This window comes from Rhincodon typus, chromosome 10, assembly GCF_021869965.1.
Source record: "Rhincodon typus isolate 14 chromosome 10, sRhiTyp1.1, whole genome shotgun sequence".
Classification (NCBI taxonomy): Eukaryota; Metazoa; Chordata; class Chondrichthyes; order Orectolobiformes; family Rhincodontidae; genus Rhincodon; species Rhincodon typus.
Window position 1 is genome coordinate 77645608 of NC_063341.1, and position 8353 is coordinate 77653960.

Below are 8353 nucleotides of genomic sequence, written 5' to 3' on the forward strand. Positions count from 1 at the left end.
ATCTTTCTGCTCATCCACACTACCAAGAATCTTACCATTAGCCCAGTTCTCTGTATTCCTGTTACTCCTTCCAAAGTGAATCACCTCACACTTTTCCGCATTAAACTCCATTTGCCACCTCTCAGCCCAGCTCTGCAGCTTATCTATGTCCCTCTGTAACCTACAACATCCTTCTGCACTATCCACAGCTCCACCGACTTTGGTGTCATCCGCAAATTTACTAACCCATCCTTCTACGCCCTCATCCAGGCCATTTATAAAAATGACAAACAGCAGTGGCCCCAAAACAGATCCTTGAGGTACACCACTAGTAACTGAACTCCAGGATGAACATTTCCCATCAACCACCACCCTCTGTCTTCTTACAGCTAGCCAATTTCTGATCCAAACCGCTAAATCACCCTCAATCCCATGCCTCCCTATTTTCTGCAATAGCCTACCATGGGGAACCTTATCAAACGCTTTACTGAAATCCATATACACCACATCAACCGCTTTACCCTCATCCACCTGTTTGGTCACCTTCTCAAAGAACTCAATAAGGTTTGTGAGGCACGACCTACCCTTCACAAAACCGTGTTGACTATCTCTAATCAAATTATTCCTTTCTAGATGATTATAAATCCTATCTCTTATAATCCTTTCCAACACTTTACCCACAACCGAAGTAAGGCTCACTGGTCTATAATTACCAGGGTTGTCTCTACTCCCCTTCTTGAACAAGGGGACAACATTTGCTAGTCTCCAGTCTTCTGGCACTATTCCTGAAGACAATGACGACATAAAGATCAAAGCCAAAGGCTTTGCAATCTCCTCTCTAGCTTCCCAGAGAATCCTAGGATAAATCCCATCCGGCCCAGGGGACTTATCTATTTTCACACCTTCCAGAATTGCTAACAACTCCTCCTTATGAACCTCAATCCTGTCTAGTCTAATAGACTGTATCTCAGTATTCTCCTCGACTACATTGTCTTTTTCCTGTGTGAATACTGACGAAAAATATTCATTTAGCACCTCTCCTATCTCTTCGGACTCCACGCACAACTTCCCACTACTGTCCTTGACTGGTCCTAATCTTACTCTAGTCATTCTTTTATTCCTGACATACCTATAGAAAGCTTTAGGGTTTTCCTTGATCCTACCTGCTAAAGACTTCTCATGTCCCCTCCTGGCTCTTCTTAGCTCTCTCTTTAGGTCCTTCCTGGCTAACTTGTAACTCTCAAGCGCCCTCACTGAGCCTTCAAGCCTCATCTCTACATAAGCCTCCTTCTTCCTCTTGACAAGAAATTCAACTTCTTTAGTAGACCACGGTTCCCTCGCTCGACCACTTCCTCCCTGCCTGACAGGTACATACTTCTCAAGGACACGCAGTAGCTGTTCCTTGAACAAGCTCCACATTTCAATTGTGCCCAGCCCCTGCAGTTTCCTTCTCCATCCTATGCATTCTAAATCTTGCCTCATCGCCTCATAGTTGCCTTTCCCCCAGCTATAACTCTTGCCCTGCTTTATATACCGATCCCTTTCCATCGCTAAAGTAAACATAACCGAATTGTGGTCACTATCACCAAAGTGCTCTCCTACCTCCAAATCTGGTTCATTACCCAGTACCAAATCCAATGTGGCCTCGCCTCTTGTTGGCCTATCTACATACTGTGTCAGGAAACCCTCCTGCACACATTGGACAAAAACTGACCCATCTGAAGTACTCGAACTATAGCGTTTCCAGTCAATATTTGGAAAGTTAAAGTCCCCCATAACAACTACCCTGTTACTTTCGCTCCTATCCAGAATCATCTTTGCAATCTTTTCCTCTACATCTCTGGAACTTTTCGGAGGCCTATAGAAAACTCCCAACAGGGTGACCTCTCCTTTCCTGGTTCTAACCTCAGCCCATACTACCTCAGTAGACGAGTTGTCATCAAACGTCCTTTCTGCCACCGTAATACTGTCCTTGACCAACAATGCCACACCTCCCCCTCTTTTACCACCTTCCCTGATCTTACTGAAACATCTAAACCCCGGAACCTGCAACAACCATTCCTGTCCCTGCTCTATCCATGTCTCCGAAATGGCCACAACATCGAAGTCCCAGGTACCAATCCATGCTGCAAGTTCACCCACCTTATTCCGGATGCTCCTGGCATTGAAGTAGACACACTTCAAACCACCTTCCTGCCTGCCGGTACACTCCTGCGACCTTGAAACCTTATTTATGACCTCACTACTCTCAACCTCCTGTACACTGGAGCTACAATTCAGGTTCCCACCCCCCTGTTGAATTAGTTTAAACCCTCCCGAAGAGCATTAGCAAATTTCCCCCCCAGGATATTGGTACCCCTCTGGTTCAGGTGTAGACCATCCCGTTTGTAGAGGTCCCACCTACCCCAGAATGAGCCCCAATTATCCAGGTATCTGAATCCCTCCCTCCTGAACCATCCCTGTATATTATATATATATATATATATATATATATGACCCTTCCTCAGAACTTCCTCCTTCTGAGGAAGGGTCACTGGATCCGAAACGTTAACTCTGTTTTTTTCCTTCTGTAGTTAATTGTATCCCTGCTTATATGCACAGGTTACAAGAATAAGCTGTAAATTACTACAAAGCCTATTGGGAGCACCTAGAATCAAATCTGTCTTCCATGAGATCTTTACTTTCTCACCAAGTGCACATGATAGTATCACAGTAGAAGGAGCTTATCACACTTAATCAAATATTAACCCCTTCAGAGCCCTCCAGACTCATAAACAACATTAAATACACCAAAGATTCCTTTCTCGATAAAGAAAGCATTCTGCCAGTGATTGTGCTGGTTCATGGAGGGTTGTGGAGATCTAGTTTCTAGCCTCACCATCTGAAGAGTCAAGTGCTCACAGCCCTAATGATGTCAGGACCTTCATAGCCAATTATCACTTGGAGGAGCTTTAATAGGTTAGAGACAAGACTAGGCCCCACCCACCCATATTAGACCTCAGATAGGCCAAGGGCAGGGAGCTGCCCAATATCTGCCTAGAGTTCAAATTTCATCACAGCAGCTGAGATAATGTAAAGTCCTCATGTAAAACCCGCTGCCTTGTTCCATCTGCACACACACACTGTTGCACCCTGATGTCTCGCCAGCATCACATTAAATTTCAAACTAATTGTAAAATCTGGAGAAAACACAGCAGCAATTATAATCCATCTGTAAATTTCCTTGGTAAAAGAAGCCCTGGTTCCAATGAAAAGGCAGCTACTTAATTATCAGAAGACATCACAATGTTGCTGCACAGAGACCAGACCACTTCACAGTCACTAGAGGCAACAGCTGATAAATTTGCAGACTAATTACATTTATTGCGATGTTTCCGCAGAATCCAAATATAATTCAAAACTTAAATGTTTAATGTTTGCTATTAGGAATGAATTTCAGGGGAACAGACATGGTTGTTATCAGATTCAATCAGGTGAGACTAGCTTACCTTTCAGACTCACAGGCTTCAGTGTCCCATGTAATGCCACCTCCAGAAACTGCAACCGTGAAATGTTGGTGTCATCAATTGTTGTAAAACCCATCTGGTTCACTCATGCTCTTCAGGGAGGGAAATCTGCCGCCCTTACTCGGTCTGGCCTACATGTCACTCCAGACCCACGGCAACGTCATAAACCCTTAAAATAAAACAAAGAACTGCGGCTGCTGGAGATCTGAAACAAAAGCAGAAATTGCTGTAAAATTTCAGTCAGTCTTGCAACATCTGTGGGAATAAAGCAGAGTTAACATTTTTGAGTCCAGTGACCCTTCTTTAGGGCTGATAAAGCATGATACAGGAATCAAAATGTTAACTCTGTTTGTCTCACCACAGATACTGCCAGACCTGTGGAGTTTCTCAAACGATTTCTGTTTTTGTTTCATAAACCCTTATTTCCCACTGCAGTAGGAAGTCAGAGGGATGTGGAGGAGAGAGTGAGAGAGAGAGAGAGAAAGTGTGACAGAGAGAGAGAGAGAGAGAACAGAGCCAGCATCAAAGACCCCTCACACCTGAATTATAATCTATTCCAACCTCTTCTGTAAGACCGAAGATGCAAAAACTTAAACACAGAGACCAACAGATTCAAGAACAGCTTTTTCCCTACTGTTATTAGACTTCTGAATGGACCTCTCAAATTTTAAATTTAATGTTGACCTCACTGTCTGTGCACCTTCTCTGCAGCTGAAACATTGTTATTCCTCACTCTGTTTTATTACCCTAATGCACTTTGTATGGTATGATCTGCCTGTACTGCACGCAAAACAAAACTTTTCACTGTACCTAGGTACATGTGACAATAATAAATCAAATCAAATCAAAAAAATTCAGAGAGAGACACAGACAATGGCTGGCAGCTCACTCAGTGAGAGATGGGAATGTTTGATGGAATAGGACCTTTGCATATAATTTTTTTATACCATCCTAGACTCAGCTGTTCCTTTGGATGTGCTCCCCAGTAAAGGGCAATATTCCCTGTTTAAGTGAAGCTGCTGCACAGATGGGGAGCTGTGAACTAAAGTCAAGTACAATCCATAAGCATTTCCACACTGCACCCAGCTGTCATTTCCTGTAAAGATCAATAAACACAGAGGCCTCCCACACAAAAATCCTGTGGTTCCTTTTTAAGTGAGTTTACACAGTTGCCAAGAATAATTATGGAACACACATGATTCTCTTGTCTTTTTGCAAGAGGGTGGAATCTGTCCCTTAAATTTAATACATGTTCTTTTCAGAGAATTTCTTGCTCAGAAAACCTATTGTGTTCAGAGGCAGCTGGCACAAACATGGTTTTTACTTTGTTTTTCCTTACTCTCTCAGCGCTCACTTACTTTGTGTCCACTTGGATGCTTACAGTAGCTCTGTCTTGGCTTCTTCTTTTTGTGTTTTGCTGCCTCATTCAGAAACTGACACGGTCTCAGTGCCTCTGTGTCACCTTGCTGTTTCATACAGATACAAAGCCAGGCAGCTTGTTCTTGTGGCCGGATGAGATCAGTTAACAGGGTGGACATGCGGCTGTGTAGCACCCAGCTCCATCAATCTCACACCTGCAGCATGTGAACGTGCTTCAGCCAAACGGGAGTCCTTGGTCAACTCAAGAGGGCCTCCTGCCAGTCAGGGGGTATTTCCACAATCAGTCAAGGGCAGTGAAATAACTGCACAGAGGCCAGTATCCCAACACATGTGGGCTGTGACCAGCCAGCTCAAAGCCAGTTTTGTTCTTATTCATTTTTTGTAGGATATGGGCGTTGCTGGCTGGCCAGCATTTCTTGCACATCCCTAGTTGCCCTGTGAGAAGGTGGGAGCGAGCTGCCTTCTTGAACCGCTGCATTCCTCCTGCTGTGAGTTGACCCACAATGCCATTAGGGAGGGAATTCCAGGATTTTGACCCAGGGACAGTGAAGGAATGGCAATATATTTCCACGTCATGATGGTGTGTGACTTGGAGGGGAACTTGGAGGTGATCGTGTTCCCATATATCTGCTGCTTTTGTCCTTCTAGATAGAAGTGGTCATGGGTTTGGAGTTCCTAGACTGAGGAGACTTCTGAATCTCCTGTTTATATCTGCCAGCCAGGGTTCCCTTATTGGACCAGGTTAACAACCCCAGGGTTTCATAGTAAATGAGATCCACCTGGCTACGGTTCCAATCACTACAGCTTCCTATTTCAATCCTGGGACCTGGTCTTGGTTAGTCAGCTGTTTGGGGCAGTTAGGGTCAGGGATTCAGTATCACTATATTCCAGCTTTTGGGCCACAGTTGGTCCTGCAGAGCCACTGCAGGGGATTCATGGTAAGTTGGTCGGGGAGGCTGCACTGAGATCACTCAGGGGCCACGGTCGCCCATCAATCAGGTTATACACTAAACAAAAACCGAAAAGAACTGTGATTGCTGTAAATCAGGAACAAAAACAGAAGTTGCTGGAAAAGCTCAGCAGGTCTGGCAGCATCTGTGGAGAGAAAATCAGAGTTAACATTTCGGGTCTGGTGACGCGAAACCCAGTGAGGGGGTTTACAAGAACCTCAGCTCTGGGGAAGGGTCACCGGACCTGAAACATTAACTCTGATTTTTTTCTTCACAGATGCTGCCAGACCTGCTGAGCTTTTTCAGCAACTTCGGTTTTTGTTCCTAATCAGGTCATACTCTTTGGTAGGAAGAATAGAGGTATAAACTATTTTCCAAACAGGCAAAGGTTTCAGAAATCTGAAGCACAAAGGGTTTTGGGATTCAGGGTTCTCCTAAGGTTAATCTGTAGGCTCAGTTGGCAGTTAGGAAGCAAATGCAATGTTAGCATTCATTTCAAGAGGGCTAGAATACAAGAACAAGGATGTACTGCTGGGGCTGTATAAGGGTCTGGTCAGACAGCATTTGGAATATTGTGAGCAGTTTTGAGCCACATATCTTAGGAAAGATGTGCTGTCCTTGGAGGGGGTTTACAAGAATAATCCCAGGGATGAAGGGCTTGTCATTCGAGGAGAGTTCGAGGACTCTGGGTCTGTACTTGTTGGTTTTAGAAGGATGAGGGGGGATCTGATTGAAACTTACAGAATTCTGAGAGGCCTGATTCAGTGGTCATGGAGAAGATGTTTTCACTAGTTCAAGAGACTAGGACCTGAGGACAGCGCCTCAGAGTGAAGGGATGACCCTTTAGAACTGAGATAAGGAGGATTTTCCTCAGCCAGAGGGTATTGAGTCTGTGGAACTCATTGCTGCGGAAAGCTGTTGAGGCCAAATCATTGAATGTATTTAAGACAGGGATAGACAGATTCTTGATTAGTAAGGAGATCAAGGATTACGATGAGAAGGCAGGAGAATGGGCTTTGCGAAACCTATCAGCCATGATTGACTTGATGGACTGAATAGCTTAATTCTGTTCCTTTATCTAACGATCCTGAACAGGGCTGTCCATTCAAATCAGGAGGACATGGTCAGTCCTGGAGGTTTGTTCCATGTACATGGCGGGTGGGGGAGTGGGGGATAGGCGGGTTATCAGGGACCATAGTTATGGTCGGGAAGGTAGGAAGTCAGTTGTGGGGATTGGATGCAGTACACTGGGAATGCAGAGAGGACAGCTGGAAGGGGCGTGCAGGGGACAAACCAAACATATATGGGAGACATGATGGGAGATAATTAGATTAGATGACATGGGCAACTATATCATTGATTGGGTCATCGACAGTCACAACACGCAGATTTCAACAGGGGGCAGTGCAGCTGGATTGCTTGAATGGCTAAACTGTAGGGCTAAAGGTGAGAAGATAGTTTTCAGTGATGAAGATTGATATTGAAGAGTTAGGTGGGAATGTGCAGTGGAAGCTCAGCACTGGTTGACTTGACAGGGAATGTAAGGAGGGGTCGCGAGGGCCTTGAATGTCAGGCTAAGCCCATTATTCACTCTGCCAAGCTTGAACTTTTTTTTGTTCATTCATAGAGTGAGGTCATCACTGGCTAGGTCAATGTTTATTGCCTATCCCTAAATGCCCAGAGGGCAGTTATGAGTCAATCACATTGCTTTGGGTCTGGAGTCACATGTAGACCAATCTGGGTAAGGATGGCAGATTTCCTTCCCTAAAGGACATTAGTGAATTAGATGGGATTTTCCTGACAATCGACAATGGATTCATGATCATCATTCGACTCTTCATTCCAGATTTTTATTGAATTTGAACCTGAATGCCCAAAACCTTATCTGGTTATCTGGAATAACAGTCCAGTGATACTACTAGGCTGTCACCTCCTCCTATTGTGTTGTTTGCCATACTAATCTGCATCGCAAGTGTGCAATAGAAATTGAAAATGCCTGTGACCACGCCTGGAGTTGGCTGTGTAGGTGTTTATTTTCTGTCTGAGCAGGCGAGCTCTACTTGTGGGCATTGTGAGGTCCTCCAAGGGGCAATTGCATTCATCAGGCACTGACACAGTACAGGTTGAAGACATCTCTAATCATTGTAGCCTGAATGTGAAATGCAAGCAGTTTCCAACTATGTGGGACACAGATCCTGGTCGAGGAGCGCATCGCCAAAGGAAAGCAGAAACTGGTCTTTTGGGAGCAATACTCCCTCTCTGTTGTGGGTAAAAACCTGGTCATCAGGTGTGAGGCACTCTCTCTGTTGATGTATGTGGTGCAGGTTCAGTCCATCTCCCAAAACTATGCTGTTTCAGCCACTCAAGCTATCTTTCACTTCATCTGGAACTGTCAGATGGACCATGTCTGCAGAGACTCCATGTACAAAACTCTGAGTAGGTGGGAGGGTGGGGCTGTGTGTGTGTGTGTGTGTGTGTGTGTGTGTGTCTCTGTGTGTGTGTGTGTGTGTGTGTGTGTGTGTGTGTGTGTGTGTGTGT